Source organism: Rhea pennata, chromosome 7 (assembly GCF_028389875.1).
Source record: "Rhea pennata isolate bPtePen1 chromosome 7, bPtePen1.pri, whole genome shotgun sequence".
NCBI lineage: Eukaryota > Metazoa > Chordata > Aves > Rheiformes > Rheidae > Rhea > Rhea pennata.
This window is the reverse complement of record NC_084669.1, coordinates 29429701-29450145: the sequence shown is the minus strand read 5'-3', so window position 1 is coordinate 29450145 and position 20445 is coordinate 29429701. Positions and strand designations below refer to the sequence as shown.

The following is a 20445-nucleotide window of genomic DNA, read 5'->3' as shown; positions in this document are numbered from 1 at the left end:
AATATCACAGTAAAAATATAAAAGTGATAAAGATGCTTTGTTTTCAAGAAAATGTTTCTATAGAGATAGGAAGATTACTCCCTTCATCTGGAGCCTGTGCTACTCAAAAAATAAACCACAAACAGAGCAATTACTTCTCCTGGATTCACAAGCTTAGAGTTTTGTATGATACTAAAGTGATAGAAGCTCAAAGTTTCCCAGGGACACTGGAAAACTTTTCATGTGATACTGGCTCTGAGCATTTCATCAGCAAGTGAACATAAAGTTAAGATTGCCACAAACAGTTTCCATGCATGGAAAGCATTTCCCTTGAAGGCTAGAACATAGCATTTTTAATTGCTGTAGAAGATTGGTCAGGTATTCTAAGGTACAAACAAGAGAAATGACAAGATTTAAATTACAGCAAAGGGAAGAAACGGAGTTCCAAACTCAGTATTCACAACAGAGCCATCTATAATGGCAGCTCAAGAATTAAAGCAGCCTTGCACATGGAGCAAAAATAATTTCAAAAATTTAAAGGCAGATGGATTGCACTTCTACAGAACAAATTTTACACAAGCAAAAATCTTTTCAAGCAACTGCTGACCTATTCTTACGGGCTTAGTGAAAATATTTCTTGTAACAGCATTACACAAGCAAATCCATACACTATCCATCCTTATAAAAAGCAGCATCCATTGTGCACTTCCTCCAAATCAGTTTGAGAAAGCTTTCTTTAAGGTCTGTTAGGGCATGAAATTATTGAACAAGAACAAAAATAAAAACTGGAAGCAAAGACAGCAGTGGAAAGGAACTGTATTTTTCTATGTCTGAATGATGTAAAATGACTGGGCGTACCACCTTCTGGTTCTTCAGCATATTTAATTAGCAGTTTTAGAGATGTGTTAATAGTAGCTAGATGTGATTTTTTTTAATTTAAATTGATCTTTTTTCCCTTCAATTTCAACAAAGCAGTCTACTCTCATTAGAAATGCCCATTCTCTAGTGCAGCAGTCAACTACAAGTAGTATTTGATGTAGTTCAATACTACTTTTCCAGAATACTTTTCACTCTCATTTATTGAACAAGAAAGCTGTGACAGTTTCCTAAGTTACTTCCTCTGATCAGTAACTGATTAGCTGTTCGCATTTCTTCTCCAGATGAACGTTCTTAATTGTGTCCATTAAATGCGAATAGCTCAATAAGCTTCACTTCCAAAAATGAACAGGTTTTAATTTACTTGCGTTATTAGTTTGGACAGAATATAGTAGTCTTTCAAGGCAGCCAGCACAGGCTGTACAGCAGCCACGGACATAGACCCAAGAGGATTTTAATGTTTTCTTATATTGCCTTTACTGAATTCCTGGATGATGCATATAGTGGGTCACGTTACTCACCGTAAATTTCACCACAAATTTAGGCAAGCTTTTATGAACATGAGCTGACCCTGAGAGCTGCAGATGAATTCATTACTCAGAAGTGTTTGTCTCACAAATTATTTAAACAAAATTTTATCCCACAGGAAGAACTGTCAGCAGTTTGTTAGCAAGTCTGGTAAACTGTTGGATTCAAATACTCATCAGCTGTAGTCCCTGATTAGTCACATGGCACAATTTTTGCTAACCAAAAGTCTTTCAAAGAAGCATTCACAAATGCTAAAAGTTTAAAAAGGTGCAACGAATACTGAGCAAGCGCAGCAACTGTCTTGCTCACATAGAAGTCTAGTTGTACGAAGATAATACATGGATCTCTGGTATTCAATCACTTTCTAAATATTAATTTAATGCATCACGTGAATCTTTCAAGTTAAACTGTTTCATGAATGTTATTATGTATTCAAAATTAGAATATATGTTTGCAAACAATAACTATACACAATTACAGTACATCCCTGCCACTATAACCACACATAAGGTAAGTTTCCTTGTATTTATAAAGGCAATGTTCTATTGTTCTGCAACAGTATCAGAAATACAGGCATTTACATTTTTGTAATTGTTAGCATTTTCCTTTTCTCCTGCCCTCCTCAGAACAGTATTTTTCTGCCCACTTGTTCCTGTTCCATAGTCACTTGACTACATGAGACTATTTTTGAAAGAAGTGGCAAAAGAAAAGTTCAAAGTAGAGCCAGAGAAGCTTTGTCATCTTGATCCAATTCCTGAAAATTTTAGAAGTTACTAGTTAAATTCATTTTGTTCCTGCCATTCAAATACGGAACATAAAGGGTATAATATATTCTACCCCAAACTTTAGCGTGATGATTAATAAAGCTTAACTGAGTGAAGAAACAAGCTGATGTTATTTGCTGGTCATTCATTCCAAAGAGCAGAGAACGGTGTAGCGAGAAATCTCACTTGATGCAGAAAATGTTAAAATTGAGGGTCCAAACGAAAAGCAGACTACACTCAAGGGAGAGGTGAAGCAAGAGGGCAATTATTTATCTTCCAAGATTGATACATGTCAGATCTTGTATCTTTATTCAGGCGTCTCAAAAAAAAATTTTTTCTTTTTTTAATAGTTAATTTTCTTTTTAGGCAATCCACGTTGCAGCTTACTTTTTTTTTTTAATACAGTCAGCTTTCTGTTTTGAGCAATCCATGCAATATTGTCTTCATCTCCTCCTTGTCTCTCATTCCGTACAATAAAAATTTACGGCAAACAATTTTATATTGAACCATCTTCCTCCTTTGCTCTTTCTTCAAGAAACCCAGTCATCCTGAAAGAGCCTCTGAATAATAATTCAGCCAACTTTGCAGTTCTGACATTTTAGTTAAAAAAAAATAAAAAATCATAAATCATTAGTGACAGTTCGCCACCAAAAGCGATTCCTAAAATACAATGTCTAAGAGATAGGAATCATTAACATATTATTTAATTAATCTCTAAATAGAGGTGGTGTTAAAACTCACTGCCAGACTGATATTCTTCACAAGTGTGTAGAACAGAAGTACCACGGTATACCACCTTCGCAAAGAAATTATATTTATTCAATCTCTGATTTACAAGCCTGTTTGAGCTGCTTTAAAATTCTTTTAGTCTCCTTCCACAGAAAGCGACAATACAAATAATGTTTATCTAATTTCATGCTGAGCTTATTACCCTGTACAAAGACTGTACAGAAATATTCACCTTACTCTTTCAACCTAACTCTATATATTATGTATGAAAAATCCTCCAGAGTTTTGATTTACTGTATTGCATGCTCACCACTCCATACTGTATACAAGTATAACCAAATAGCCATAAATATTCCACCACTCTTCAACGACTTCAACATTCAGGGAAAAAAGCTATTTCAATGAAAGAAGATAAAGAGGAGGGACAAGGTACCAGAAGAATATAAAATACAGTAACAAAATAACTTTGGAACCTGTACCCGTAATTTTGAGGTCAGCTTGAAATATTAGTGCATTCAGGTGAGACTAAAGTAAAAACTAATAGCCTGAATATTATTTTAGCAATTCTCACGCAAATCCATTGGTTTCGCTAGTCATCTGCACCACAGTAAGAAAGAGCTGAGTCAGACTCTCACTATCAATACATACCGCAACATGCCATGAAGTGAAAAGTTATACCATGGGAATGCATTAAAAAAAAAAAAAAAATCCATAGTAAAAAATTTGAAACATTTCTAAAATCATTCGCAACACAAGTCCAATAGTTTAAGAATTCATTTTTCACAATGAAAAACCTACAACTGAAAAGAATTTCTGACCTACTATAGTTTATTTACCTAAAAGCAAAGCCCAATTTAAAAACAGATTTAGTCTCATGTTTGAAAAGGCCTATGTGCACACATACCAATATGAACAGTCAAGCTGACTTCAAAGAATGAAACTCTACATACATGCATGTGTTTTTGCAGAGCAAGGACTTCATTACAGAAATGGATCTGAAGCGAAGGGAATGCATTTAATGCAGTAATATAGGACTTCAATGAAATCTTTCTCTCTTTCTAAAGTAACAAAAAAGAAATCAAATTAATGCTTAATTCAATACTCCTTGTGGGGTGCAAGTGGGAGTAAGAAACACTGGGATTGAAAAACACCAGCATGAATTCGTAACTGACTGAAGTCTTCTAGCAGGCAATTTTTCCTAAAAAATGTCTGTATTTCTCCAAAATAAAATTCTACAGATGAGTAAAATAAATTACTCAAAGTGAGCTATTTATAATCTTACCAGAGTAGTGGTGCTCTGATTCACCTGATGTAGTAAAACTCGGATACTTTTCTACGTTATTGGAGCACACGCCCTAATCTACTTTTTCAGTCTACTTAGCGCCATTTACCATCTCATCATACACACACACACACACACAAAACTATCTACTATTAAAATTATGAACTAATCCTGAGCTGAGTTCAAAGTTGAACACAAATTTGTTTCTCAGAACCTTCTTGTAGGCACGGTTAATCATTTTTTGTCTCTAACAGTTTTAACAAATAATTTCAGCATCTATTTATAATTTTTCCGCGAAGAGTACACAAGCATAGCACCTCATTTTCTGAGCTGAAATTATACAGGACAGACATGGTGGAGCTCCCAACTTCCACATCTGATTGCAGCATTCTGAGCGCAATCACTGCCTTTTCACATGCAAATAAGCCTCCCGGCCTTACAAACCAGCTTTCCTCAGGCACGTGGCTACGCCTGGCACAGCTGTACGGGCCGCATGCAGCATGTAGTGCGGCAGGAACTGATACATAAAAACACCCACGGCTTTCTAAGAGGCATATGCCTGTATGTATACATTTCATATTCAGTCTATTTCTGACATCCTTATTTCTATTAATGAGGAGGAAAGTAGTCGTAGTTTTTTCCCCCTCATCCTCTATTCCAGAAAGATGTCGTAACACTGAACTGTGTAAACAGGAGGAAAACTTATTCTTCAATGTAACAGAAAAAGTCATAAAGACAACCCCAGTCCGGATAGCAAAATAATCCTCATACATAGTGAAAATAAGGCACACGTTTTTAACTGAAAAAGATTTTAACCTCTAGTTTTCTATTCACTGAAAATTTTGAATTAAAATTCATGCTTTCAGAATAACATGTTTTAATTGGATAATTTACTTTGCTAGTGGAGACATGCCACTTTTACAGAAGGAAGGCTCCGCCTGCTCCACAGGTGAAGAGAGTTGCAGCCCTGATTTAACTGTGTGGCCAAGTGCCAGCCGCCTGCTCAGATTTCACCCTCAGCCCCGTCCACAGAGTCTGTCATGTTGTTTTGCTCAGTTCACTAGCTGCTTTGCTCTCTGTAATGGGTGAGGTAAGGTCAGAAGCATGTCATATTTGTAAGCAGCTTACAAAACACGGAGGTGTATTGAAACTAGAAGTAATACTTAAGTTTGACAATTCTAGTATAAACTTTCTGTAATTTCAACTCTAATTTCAATTACACTACTTAAAGACTGTTTTTAAAGTCAGAATTTAAAATAGCAAAATGTTGCATCAAATTATATACTTCTGAAGTCAATAGCAAGTACAGAAATTACAAGGCAATCCAGTTAGCACTCCATACACTTTTCCCCCCCCCTATATACAGAGGAAGTTTACCATTTGTCATTTATATTTTACCTAATGTTGCACGTATTAGACAAACAAATATTCAGACGTTACTTCATCTACACTAAGGGAGAAAAGAAGAGTCTCATCTCTTTCAACTCTTTCAATAAAATCTCTTGAATTTCTTGATAGACTCCCTTATTTATTTACCCTTAGACATAAATTGACCTGTCCATCCAGAGAGACACCAAGAAAGGGACTGTAACCAGAAAAAAAGTTCGAGTATTATCACAAGGTCAACATGACTTTTGGCCTATAAAAAATATTTGGGAAAAAACAAAATGTCATTTTGTTACTCTCTAGTGAGACACCCAAATTATAGGGTATTGCTTTCCAGTCCTAGAGGGTTGCTATATATGAATTACCTAAAAGAAACTTAGCTTTCTAGTACCAACAGTAGCTTCTGAGTTCTGTGTTCACAGAATTGATTACATTTAGCCACCTGCTGTTGCTATACAAAAGTTTAAACAACAAAATCACAAGATTGTACTTCTAAGTAACTAATCAATTTTATTGTTTTGTAATGGCTTTTTTTTCCCTCTCCAAATGAAGTACAGAACATCAGCAAATATTTCAGTAGCTAAGATAGTTGTAACCAGGGCACTACTGAACCTTTGGACTGAGATCAGAAGCAGTGATTACGGTGTTTAAAAACATTTCTATGCAGATATATGGGTCACTATGTAGAAAAGAAGCTGAACAAAACTGCAAGAGTTGTGCACAGCAGACAGAGAAGGTATATAGAATAAAGACACTTCCCAAATGTTTGCAGTCAATAGATACTTCAAAATTGCTGCCATACTTCACACTACAGCATTATCACAAAGACAGTATTTTATTATAAGTTCTGAACCAATTTATACTTTCTAAAAACATTTATTCATTTCCTTTTAACAGTAACTTTGAATGTCTTTATTTTCCTTCCACACTCACAGATTTAAATCTCATCATGATGTTCTGTTAAAAACAAATTTGTCAAAACTGTCAGAGCAAGTGCTTAAAAAAAGCTTGTATGAACAAGAACTGTAATAGACCAGATTTCATCAGTATTGAAAACCCCATCAGTATCCATTATTAACATTTTTTACTTAGCCACGTACATTCCAGCTTTGCAACATAACCTATAAATAAATCATTAAAAATACTAAATCTAATGGTTGCTTTACTTATTCGATTAAAAGTCACCAAAAATATAAAAAAGGAAGAAGTAAAATGCAGAGAAAGTTTGGCAAACAGAAGGAGCAGAGTAACACCTACAAAGCAGCACAGTTTCAAAAGGCTTTTAAGGAAACTCAAAGGCCCAATACAGATGGGATTATTTGTCTTGATAAGCAACCAGTGAAAGTAAACAAAAAGTGGGACTGGCCAGAAGTATTCTACTTCATGCAAGTAGAATAGCATGAGTCATGCTCCAAAACTGGCAGCACTGAATTTTGAATGTTTGTCTGGTAATTTCTTCTATGCCTAGAGAATACATTTTTTGTTGCTATTTTCTTCACCTAATACTATCAAGTGCTTTAGAACTAGAAATATCGCTTTCTAGCCACCAACACACATACTGAAAGCAGCTTGTAAATGAAAATCATAGGAGAACAACAGAAATAATCACGGCAACAAAGCTACTTAACCAGTAGACAAACACAAGAGCTATTATTATTATTGCAAAGCTTACAATAAATACAGAACATTTTCTTTGCATTACACATCAGGTCCTACAGCAGCAATGGTACTGAGCCACATGTGTTTGCAAAAGGTTTTGGCAGGCGTCACGCCTCAGGCGGTCACGTGCCTACAGAGCCGAGGAGGAACCAGCCAGCACTACAGGAGGACGGCTGCACTCAGAGACCACCCCGGGATCAGCTCTGTGAATAGCAGCATGGACGGACTGCTCTGCTTTGGAGAAGTCCTCCTCAGGAAACAAGACCGCCACCGAATGCCGTGGTAAAACAACATCTTGCCCCCTTCCCGCTTCCCTATACGCCCGCGGTGAACAAAGTGGGAAGAGCTGAGCTCTTAGGGTAACTGTTTCCACAGCCCCCAAAGCCAAAATCATTACACTACTCGGGAAGGCGCATTTTGTTCAGACAGGTAAGCAGAAAAACTGGATGTGCTTCATACAAAAATTTTAATTCTCTAATAGCAGCAGAAACAATAGAAGGACGTACTAACGCTTTTAAGCAAGCGGATAATCATTAACACTGAAGCACTATTTGTGCTTCTCATGGCACTTTCCGGAATTCTTGGCTATGGACTTTTTTCTTTTTTTAAGATAGAACTGCTCATCTTTCTAATCTCCAACCATGTGGCAACAGCCAGGATTCTTTCTGCCATCCCCCTCTCCTTTTTTTGATTTTATAGAGTAGTATCAGTTCTTGAAATAAAACAGCACTGGAGTTAAAAGTACAGACGTAAGATATTCCACATTGCCTTCCATGTAGTTGAACATCACCTATCATAAATTCCAAGGAGTCATAGGGAAATAGGGAGCATGGCAGGCTGTCAGGTTGCTCACTGGGTTAAAGTCATAATGGTTCCCTGTGAAAATTATAAACCATTAATGAGACAAAGTTTTCTAAACCATTAACTGCTACAAACTTCAATAAAGTTGACAAAACAGAAGGATCAAACCTGGAAAACACCTTTTTTCTAAACTTCAATAATTCTCATCATTGGCAAACTCTACAGTTTCTAAATAAAGAACCTTCTTCTCAAGCTATTCTGAATTTTAGTTGTTTTTTGTTAGACAATGAGAAACAACTCTTGTTTTCATGTCCTAGAATCATGATAAATCAAGGTTTGTTGTTGAAAACGATAAAAACTAGCTACAGAATTTTACTTGCAGAACAGAACAAGACAACTGTAACATGCTGAATGATTATAAAATATGTAAAAATGCACCAGACCTACAAAGCAGTGATGATACAGATAGCATGACAGACTGAGATACAAAACAATGTTGTCAAACCGTGCATTACCAAAGACAGTGCAAACAAACTAATGAAAGACAAGCAATCAAAAAGGCAGGGAAAGACAAGAAAATACTAGCTTATTTTTAAAACAGCTCCTTTTCTTCTTATTTGCATGCAGTGGTTGCGGCTGCTGACCACAGCAAGCATTTTCCAGCGCCTGGAGCAGTGGGCCTTGCTTCAGGCACGGGACTGAGGCACACCTCAGGCATGCTGAAGGGGCGCGCAGAGGGCACCGGCACCACAGCGGCTGAGAGGGCTGTAGCACATGGCGGGCGAGGCTGAGGGAGCTGGCTTCGTTCAGCCTTAAAAAGAGAAGGCTCAGGGAAATCGTACTTCCATCTTCCAAACTGATGGGAGAGTAAAAAAGATGGGAGCCTGACTCTTCTCAAAGGGGCAGGATGAGAGGCAATCGACCCAAGCAGGAATGCGGGACACTGCCATTAGATATACGCACGTTTTGTTCCCCGTGTGGCTCATGCAGCACTGGAAGAGGCTGCCCAGAGCGGCTGTGGCATCTTCATTTTTGGAGATGCTCAAAATTGAGCTGGGCATGGCCCTGAGCAATCTGATCTAACTGGACCTCTTTCCACAGCCGTTGTACTACATAGTTTCCAAAGATCCTTTCCAACCTAAATTATTCTGTGATTCCAAAAGAAAAAGAAAAAAAAAATCAAGAAAAAGACAGTAAAGTGAAGTAATTTATCATTTTTCAGAAAACTAATAGCTGCTTCTAAAGCTATCATACCCTTGCTGTGTCTTACAAGGGCTAAGCTTAAAAAAAAACCCAACCAAAGAACTACTGTTAACTGCCGTCTGCTTAGCTAATAATTGTCAACACACAGTTAACAACGTACAATATTTCGCATTTAATTCTAGCATATGGCCACACAAAGACTTTTAGCCATTCAGAGGCAACTTACTGGAAAGTGGAATGCTACTGTCAGCAAAACAAAAACAGGAATGTTGAGAACAGTTTATTAATTGCAGTAAACGAGTTATGACCAATACAACTAGTCAATAAATTAAAAGCATGAAAACTTCTTTCTTATTACACTTAAGGAAAATACTATCAGTTTTCCTCAAAGAAAGAATCTAAAAATTAATTTTAGCTATTTAGAAGTGCAAGGAATGAATCAATTCCAGAGTCTCCAGGCTGATCTTATGAACTGTGACAACAATACCATTTAGTCAGACCTCAAGCTTCCCTTTATATCTGTTATATCTAGACTCTAGAATCATGCGAATCTAATTTGGAAAGCCCGTGAACCAGAGCATCACCTATCATCTGCTCCACTAAATTGTGCATTGTGTATTTTGGAGCGAATACCTCCTATCTGAATGAGCAAGAATCCACTGCCAAACCTGTACATCTTTTAGCATCCTCATTCATACGGAATCGCACTTCTTGAGTACATCAGCAATTGCAAGAGAATTTCTTAGAAAATAAAGTAAGAAAAAGAGAGAAGGAAGAATTCCATGCAGACATTAATCAAACAAAATGTAGTTATGCTAGCTTGTTTTTAAGCAAGAATACCTAAAGACAAAACTTTTGGCACTAGGGGTCAATAAACATGAGCTCAGATCTTCACTTTTATTAGCTTTCATCTTAAAATTTGATAGGAAAAGAAGAAAATGGAAATATACATATATTTATTTAACATACAGTTGTCACATGCATTTTCACAAACACTTAAATTATCTGAAATACTTGGCCAAAGAAAACAGGACTTCTCACATGTGAAAGAAATTGGTTCACAAAATCTTAATTTTTTAAAAGAATTATTCCTATATAGGATGGCAAAATACATTAGCAGATATATGGAATGGAATTCTTCATAGAAATTCCAAACACTAGCACAAATTCCCCTTACTCTATGGAATTTCATCTTTACATTAAAACAAACAAAATCAGAAATAACATCAAAACATACTATTAAGATGCTTACATTTAAAGAGTGACTACAACACATTCAGGCTTACAGGTACATAAATGCTTTGCATAGGATATCTTTTCATTCCATTTTACTGCATATACACAGAATTTAAAAGGATATTTTAGCTATTATTAAAAATATAAAACAGCTACTGCTGGCTTTGAGGACTTGCCTAAATGTAAATGTAATGGCATAAGACTACTACTTTTCTCAGACATTCAAAAATATTTGACAAACTATCCTAAATGCCAAATCAATCATCTGTATTATGTGTCATGTGTGAGGTCTTTGAAAAGGTAAAGATATCAAACAAGTCTAAATTACTGTTTTACTGTTCATAACTTCTATTATATGTAGTAAGTTTCAAAACTAATTCCAGACAAGAAAGTAAAGCTACTTTGGGAAATTAACACAAAGAGTCTTTATACAGTTCTTAAACTCAGTAAGAACCATGCGTTATAATACATACAATAAAAAAGTAGTAACGGTAAAGCAGGTAAATTAATCCAATACTACTAAATCCTGCAGCCCTTAATTGCTAATTCACTCCAAGTTTATTCAAGTACCCAAAACTCAGCAAATACTAATTAGCCTGCAGAGCTGAAAATCTTTTTCCATGTGAAAACTGTACTCACACACTCCATTAATGTGTTTTCAAGCACATTAGTCTTTTCAAGCAGTTAGGTTGCCCACTTTAGCATATATAGATAAAATTTCAAATACTAGAAATATAGTTATTAAAATATCCAGATAATTTGTTAACCAAGTATCATGAAATTAATGCATGTTAACAAGAAAACGTAATTCATCAACAGAGTATCTAAAGCATGAACAGAATATTCAAAGCAATTCTTATGTAGAGTCTGATAAATGAGGAAGTAGAAACAGAGTACTCCATTTCATATACCAAGATCTATAGCATGACTTCTGTAAAACATACTTTGTTTTTGAAATACTGAGCAAAAAGATGTGATAGAACAACTGTACAAATTTAGTATTTGTCTGACAGAAGAAATCATACCTTGCCAACATGAGGGGGTGAATTACGCAGCACAATTCTTTATAAATTGTTCAAAGTCCAAAAAAATGCTAAATATTGGAACTTCTGAAATCTTGCAAGACTGAGCTCTTTGCACATAGCCCCTTAACAGAAATTAGCAGACACTGTGTGGTGTATATGCTGAAGATCCTTTTGCTCTAGCACCCTACAATAATCTGTATGTAGTTTGTCATCCCTGTGTTTCCTAACTCCATGGTTCTTTCCACCAAAAAGAAAACACATGCAAAAAGATGCCAGAAATGAGAAGATAGCTGACAATTTTCAGCAGTTCTGACTCTTCCATCTGCCTAGCTGATGACCATAGCTGGTGACCAGTTAGATGGTGCTAAGAAGAGGCAGATGATACTGTTCTACCTCCAATCTGTTCACATATTCCAGGTCTTCTTCACTACTAGCTGTACCAAATGTACATGACTTATCTAGAATAACTATTTAGAAGCTAGAATGATTTTGGGGTGCCTGGACCAAACTGGCCCTCCTTCATTAAAATAAACAACATATCTGTATTTTTAGAACAGGCATTGAACAATTTTATTGATGAGAGACCAGAAAAACAAGGTATTCTTTTACAACATTTTTCACAGAAATTCTCTGTGCTTTCTCAACTCCATTCTTTTGGAGCATTATACATTCCAGTTACCTAAGAAATAACTCTTTTGCTGAGAAATGGGAAGCTTGCTAAGATCGTATTGCCACAGTGTTTTTTTCCCCATTAATAATTGATAATCATTTTCTTATTTCTACATAAATATTTGAGTGGTTTGGATTCAGTAACCAATGGAACTTCACCTCACTCTCATGCTTGTTATTTATTATTGGAAGTTTGATGTTTTTTATAATTATTAGATTTAATATAATAATTTAATACACCCAAAATCTTGATTTCCAGCACTCTGATCCTTACTTCTTATTTCTCTTGATCCAAACACACACTTGAATATCAGTATTTGATAGGATAAATGTATTTTCAAACAGCAATTCTAGGTATCTCAGTGTCAAGAATTAAAAGGCACTAACTCCATTAAAAAGATACAACATACTGAAAACTGACAAATTTATCGGAAACGATGACATTCACAAAATAACTATACAAAGACCTAGGAAAAGAAAGTGAACAAAATAATCCAGTCCTACTAGATGAATGCATCAAATACAAACCACTAGAGAATTTAAGGTGAGACCACACAGCACGAGTTCATACTATTAAGTCTACAGTTACCCTACAGGAGCTTTTTGCTGCTGCGGGGGGGGGGCGCGCGGCAGCAGGGAAATCTAAAGGTATTGCAACGAAATATGTGGATACTTTAAAGACAAGATTAAAATGTGAAGTATAACACACAAGCAAAAAGGGCCTGCTGGGAAAATACAAAGCTGACTAATGCAATCTGTTGTTGTATTACAGTAACATGAAAAAAAAATCACAATGCCATATTATGTAGCAGACAGCAGAAATTTTCTAAAAGAATAGGCGTTTTTTCTAGAGAAGATTCTGGACATGGAAGAATCTTTTCAAGACAGAATAGGTTTGGATTCAGACTCTAGTGCTAGGATAGAGAAGAAGGTAAAAGCAAGGATAATTTGGGGGCAGAAGGGAGGGGAGGAGAGGAGAAGGAAAAGGCCGTGGAGAGAAGGTCAGTTCTAAATGCAGATAAGCAAGAAAGCATGACAGATCTCTGAAGGTGTGATTCACACTGAAACGATGTGCCATGAAGTTGACTAGCTTTCCAGAGTTTTTATTTTTCTTCTTCTTCTTTATTTTTTTTTTATTTATTTTTATTTTTTTTGAGATGGCTCTTATTTCTTTAACACGACAGTATTTCTCTGAAAGCTAATGCAAATGCAAGCTTTTATACAGGAAGTTTGATTAATAAACATAAGAATGGTTAAAATACTCATGCTTGGGCTTATAAAACACTATTTTTATATTTACAGGTTAGAATAATATATGAATTCTGACAAATAATCTATTTTAACCATGAGAGAGATTTATCTGAGAGAGTGCATCAAATTTGTGAATTAAATCACTCATACTTCCTTGTCAGAAAAATTGTATATATTTAATTAAATTTTAAGAGGAAGAGAGTCCTTTAATCTACAGTAAGAGGCATAAAAGTCGTCCTCAGGTGTCACTATTGTAGCTTATATTAAAACCACATGAACTCCATCAAATTGCAAGTCTTCTTGCACCACCACAATTCTTTTGAACATTCAAATTGTTGGGTTTTGGTGGTATCAGAGGCGGACAGTAATTCCATGCAGTCTCAAAATTTGAGGGACACAAGATCAACTGCAAATGTAAGTATCAGAGTATCTTTGAAGTAAGTATAAGGAAGCTAGTTGGAGATAATACATTTATTTACACCAGCCTATTACTGCATGTCTTACTGTATATCCACAGAACAGTTACATCCCTCCCCTCCCCTACACTAGACAACAAAAGGCAAACAGCTCCTTTTTCCCCAAAGACAAAACAGCTTTTTCCTCTATGTATCCGTTCATATAAACACATACATCAAAATACAGAAATATGACAAAGCACATGAAAACGAATGCAGCTACCTCCCCCAAACAGAAAGGGGCTACTTTCCTTCAGCAATTTATTTTCTGAAACTTCTCAAGGTCCAGGGCACAGGCTAACAACAGGAGACTGCCCGTCTCATCCCATACCAGTACCATGAAAACGATTCCATTCGTAATGGTTCACTTTCATACTGAAATCAGCGAAAATCTGTTTTATTCTACGCAGAAGCATTGTCACAATACAACACCTCAGACGCCTGGAAGCCCGACCAAATGCTGTAGGTCCAGTTTGCTGAGTGATGTCTCTTTTCATCAGTCATGTCTCTACCACAACAGCTTTTACGTTTGGCACAGAAGCAGCCTGGACTGCCTTTTAAACCCTGCAGCCTGAAGCAAAAGCCTCGCTTGTTGGGAGAGCAAGAGAAGCAGCCCATCAGTGGGTGAATTTTAAGGAGTCGGATATCATCTTAGTAGAGGAAATCTGAGATTCTAAAACTGTTGATGTTTCAGTAAATCTCTAGCGCACGCCTGTAAATCATGGTTTCTTCCTGTGCTTGGTTAAAAAAAAAAAGCACATTTCTTGTGGAATATTTACAGTTTTTTAGTGTTTACAGGTAGGGGGGAAAGGGATATAGGGTAGAGAATCTTTAAAAAGCAGAACCTATAAGATACAGGGAACTTGGGTTCGATTTCTTTTAGATCTGTATTCCCAGAAACGGCTGCTACATTCTGGCTACAGGCTTCAAAAATACTCAACAAGGGACAGGATGGAAAACTTCACACTAATTGCGAAGTCCAGCGTCTGAAAGAATGTTTTGTAATAAAGTATCGAAACAAAACCAGATGTGTCCCACAGTGCAATAGTTACATGCTGACTTAAACCCGTAAACAATATATGGGGTTCAGAGACCTCAGTAGAAAATCAGAAGATGACAAATTAAAATGGAAAAAGGAAGTAAATATTTCTAACAGTGAGGAAGTTGATCGTTTCAGAAGTTAGAGGGATGAATGATTACTCACACAACTGAAATTCTGGATGTTGTAAGATACACAATCTTGTAGCCATCTACATGTCAAGGAAACTACTGCATAAAGTGGACAGAATCGCGTACCCAATGCTACACAGAAAGCCAGAGTAAATGACAAACTAGAATCCGCTCTTGCTTGCAGAGCGTGCAGTTGATGAGAGCTGTTCACCTTCCTTTGTTTACCAAAGAGGCTTCTGATCCCTTTCACAATAGGGTAAACACAGTCATCATGCAATGAATTCTTTATCTAAGGTTAAACTGTCCGTGGGTTTTTTTAAATTACATTGCAGGTCAGATGAAATAAAAGTAATTAATAAAGTCATTTATTTCTAACATACAAAATCTGTGCTTTACCTAAACCATGCCCATACTCTTTTGTATACTATTCTTACTTAATTTATTATGTACAAGAACACACTCGAACGGGACAAAACAATCCTGTGCTTGTTAAACAGATTTTCAGGAGCTCTCCTATTGCTTATATTAAATCACATGCAACCTAACACTGGTGGTGAAGCTATGGCAAAATTCTGTGCACATACAGAAAAAAAACCACTATACTATTTCACTAAGCATTAAAAATATATTTTGTCATACCTTCTCACATGAACTATCTTAATTTAAATGCAGATTCTGACACTCCACTTTGTTCCCTGTTCTTCGAAGGGGAAAAACCCCATACCTGCAGGAAAATTAATTTTAATGCAACTCCCTTACATGAGAGAAGAATTTTCTTACCAAACTACATTTTCATTTTACCTTTCAGGGTAACCTTTCATATGGCCCAAGTTCTGGGTATCAGCACCTCAGATGTTCATTCTACATTTCCTCAAGGGCCTCTGGATTTAACATTACTGACAGAAGTTTCTGTAAGAGGAAAATCTCAAATACTGATAATCAAGTCAGCAAATGTTTATCATCTTGAGCACAGAAACCCTCAGAGGTTTACCTTACAGTCCTAAGCAGTTCTTTCCCTAATATAAGGATTTTATTTTGCTTTCAAGCTCTGCTAGATTACCCTGCACGTATACACGCTAACTTAATGAAAGCAACTTTAAAAGATAACACATTCAGCAGCTCAGCAGTACCTTGGTTAAGTGAAAATTGCATTGTTTCCAAACTATAAAATTGAGCATTAGATTTCACTTATACTCAGAGACTTCATTTTCTGATGTGTGGCATACACACCTTATCTTTTGCAATGAGATTACTGGCGAGAAAAACTTCTCCTAGGTAAGAGAAGGCTAAATGTAGGATACATTGGAAAACAGAGATTACACTTGAAAAACATTTAAGAAAATACATGTTTATATACCTTTACTGAAATGGTAGAAAGTCGAAAAGTTAAGGCTGCCTTCCCTAGGCCAGAAAAAAATTCTAGAAAAAAGCCTAGCTTTTACAAGTGGAGTGGTTTACCACTGGCCATCCAGAGCAAACTGCACAATCTCCATCCTCTTAAGCCACTAAAACTCAACTGGCAAAGGTCTTGAGAAACTGTATTTAAATCTGACATCAGCCCTGTTTGAACAAGAAGCTGGACCTGGAGACCTCCAAACATCACTTTCAACATAAGTTATTCTATGACCAATTTCCAAATAGTAGAGAACCTCGCCTGAACCAAGCTCATCTTAGGCAACCATTAACCAGCATTTCTTTTTCCTGACACCTTAAGACTAGCACCTGACTCATTAATTGCTGTTTATCACTCCTTATATAAAATAGAAGCTAATATTCAGGCACTCAAGAAATGCATGATCAGTGATCACAGCTGAAAATCCTAGTTTAAGTGACTTCACTACAATCATGTGGAGACAATATGGCAGAAAGAGGGGAAAAACCCCACAATTTCAGAGGGAAGTATACAACTAACATCTTTCTTCCCCAACTCTCTGTACTCTGTCCAGTTTTTCAATTTAACACTGACTCATCCTCCCAGTACTTCCTCTCCAGAGGACAGGGAGTCTTGGTAGAAAATGTAAAGTTTGTATTAGGGTGTACACACACGAGGATTCTACACATATATAATGTACATACAAAAGTTCCTGATGAACTAATGTACCTAGTTAGTCTTTCCTTCTGAAAAAAAGTCTTCTTACCAAACAAATATTTCAAAAGTAGTGAAGAATTTACACTAAAAAAAGATTCTGCCTCATTGAAAAAGCGATTAGTGAAAGCACTTCCTACATGCTGTTTCAAGCACAAAGAGTTTGAATATAATTTCAATAAACATCAGTGTTTTCCAGTGCTCTATTTTAAAAGACAATTATATAAGACAATTATATTCTAAAATACATTCAATTTGGAATAAAGGTATATCTTACATGCCCTAAAAACACTTTTAGCCACAGATCTATTAAATACCAGTACTGTCGCTCTCACAGAGCTAGCTGTCAATAATAAATAAGGTTTGCAAAACAATAAATTCTGAAAATTTATTTATATCAAAAATCAAATTAATACTGCAGACATGTAAGTGATGCAAGTGAATATGACTCTTCAACAATGTTAAAAACGATTTAAACCCTACCCAAGCAGCAGCAGAAGTCAAAAGTTCATTCTTAGAAATTATCAGCTACAAAACATGGAAATTAACTGGTCTGAATACCAAAGAATGTTACCTAAATGTTCTTTCTTTTCTTCACACGGCACAATAAAAGTGTTCAGGTGCTACAGCTGTCAGAAATTTCAGATCATATCGTCCTACCTATGATTGGAAAATTGAGATAAAATTAATCCCTGAGAGGTTATAAAGACGACATACAGGTTGGTAAACAGCCTGTGAAACAGGATGGCAAAGCAGTGGCTATAAAACACTAAAATTTTTGATCTCGGTGTAGCTATCCTACACAGTGGAAATGATTACATGAGTTGTCTACTGTTCTACTGTGCTTATGATTATGCATAGACTATTTTTTCCTCCCTGTAACCAAAGCATGGAGCTTTATAACAAATCAAGCTTCTTTTTATTCAGTGTAAAATAAAATATATAAAAAAAGCAATGCTGAAGCTATAACAAACAAAACCCCTAAGGCAAGCAAGTCATAGCCTTTTTTTTTTTTTTTTTTTTTTTTAACCCACAAACAATAGGCTAATGGTGTCTAAAACTAGATCAAAGGTCCAACAGAATTGCTGGTTTCAGCAGATGAATGTGCTCCCCTTAATGGATTAGCCCATTACCTCTGAGACGCATTAAGCTGCAACCAAAACCAGCACAAGGAAGCCTGATTTTCATCTTTTACAAAAGGAGAGGTTGTAACAGGCGGTGGCAATATTCTCATGACATGGTAGATCCCTGAAACAAACTGATTCCACTTTGGGAAAACAACACATTGTATCAATAAATGACCATCATTATTTCTCAGGTGTTAGTTAGCACGCCTTTTTCTAAAGCAAAACTGTTTTGGCTTTTTGAGTTAGCAGCGCTTCAGCAAAATTTCAACATGGTATCTTGGCTCTACGGGAATCCAAGTCAAGCAATCCTTACCGAACACTACGTTTAGACCCGAGTAAGAACGTGACCACACGAGGGTTCTACGCCCACCAGTAACAACTCAAAAGTCCTCACATTAGCTACTGGGGTAACTGCTCCAGCTTCGGATCTAACGAAACCGTGAGAGTTCTCTTCATCCATTCCAGTGCTATGCATCTAACCTAGCTAAATTCAGCCTTAGTGATACCAAGCTAATGTGGATTTTGAACTGGTTAGAGTTCTCGCACAATACTTCACAGCACCTCAACACTCATAACCTCCAAATCAGGATTTTTTTCACTTCAACTGTTTTCAAAATCAAGCCCCAAGTGACTGAGATAGAGTAAGAAGCAAATTGCATTCTAATTCTTATCTTAAAGCTAAACCATAGTTTCCTTTCTCCCATCTGTTGCTTTTTATTTTCAGATGCACCTTGTTTCTAGTTTTTGGTGTTGGCAGCAGCACAGCTGCCAAAAATGCTCCTGATGCCCTTGGAAGCTCTTACAGCTCAACTGCAAACCAGTGAACCAGTCAACATCAGTTGTTATATCCATTTTTTCCAGTTTAACTTGGTAGGCTCAAAAGATCTGTGAAAGTTGTGGTCCATTCAAGACGTGACAGTGGGCAGGAAGATGCAGATTAGGTGATAGACATTCACTGAACTGGAATCTGGAGTCACCATTAGAACTCAAAGAGCAGCTCAGACTCCATGGGCACATAACCTGGGCCCCTCTGCCAGCCACGATTAGGCTAACGAAAAACACAGAAGGGAAGGAGATTTGCTCCCTGCAACCTGGATGTTATATAGGCAATGGAAAAACTAGTTATTTGAAATACTTGAGCACATGAAACTCCATGAACTAATCAAATGACAGTTACAAATCTCAGTGAAAAGGTGATATTGCTACGATGAAGCTCTGCAGTTTTGCTCTGCCAGGAAATTAGAAAACTTAAGTCTCAATGTTACTGCTTGGGTCCCTTTATAGGCTTTCAATTGTACAATAGTAGTAACTCAAACTGAAAGCAAGAGATGTCAGCGAGGAGGAGTCACAGAGAACAACGGAACAGGCCTGCGCTGACTCTCGCTGCTGAAGCTGCGTATTGATGAAGCTGGAGAAACCAGCATAACTGAGTTCAGTAGCTGATCTGTGTGCTCTCAGCAATGCATCTGGGCATACTAAGGGCTACAAGGAAAAGGGTATTTTTTATGATAGGGATTACCAGAATTAAAATAGAAACCTTTTATTCACGAGGTAAGTGGATAAATGTTGACATCATAACAGAATCCTTCAAGATTTAGCCCTTATAATACTTCCAGAAGGAGCCCTTATCACTTTGCAGTGGGAAATATGCCTAAATTAAAATGCAATTCTACAGTTTATGCAGCTCAAACCTAGCACTAAAGAGAACTGATCATCCTTTTATCAGCAGTAATTCCGAAAAACATCATGGGATAGAAGGCTTAACATCCTCTATGGACTAAAGCACTGTATGCCAGGCCGACTGACAACACATCGTCTCTGATGAGCTTCCCTTACCCTCAGAGGAAGGGGTAGGTTCTTGTACAGGATATTCTCTTCAACTTTGATACTATTTGTAGATGGCTGAAAATGTAAGGAATCTGACCTAGCATATCTTTTCCCTGAATTGTTTATATGCACTGAAAGAGAGGCAGGTGTATAATGAGCAGGGCCAAATTACCAGGCAGCAAAAGACACAGCATGACATATACCCGTAAGAAATTGGCACAGAACTCAGAACTATACAGAAAAAAATGATAGCTTTAAGTCTAAAAATCTCAGAAGACCACGCCAGGGTTTTGCAGCAAAGAACGGCAATAAGAAACTAACTATTCTGTATTTTTGACACCATACACCAGAGGAAGTTAGCAACCATGTTAAGAAATACATAGCAATTTATT

General features: G+C 36.6%; 1 protein-coding gene across 3 annotated transcripts in view; it reads right to left on the bottom strand.

Moving 5' to 3' along the window:
• NRG3 (neuregulin 3) overlaps positions 1 to 20445 on the bottom strand; it is a 402761-nt gene that overhangs the window by 177077 nt on the left and 205239 nt on the right. The window lies entirely within an intron of this gene.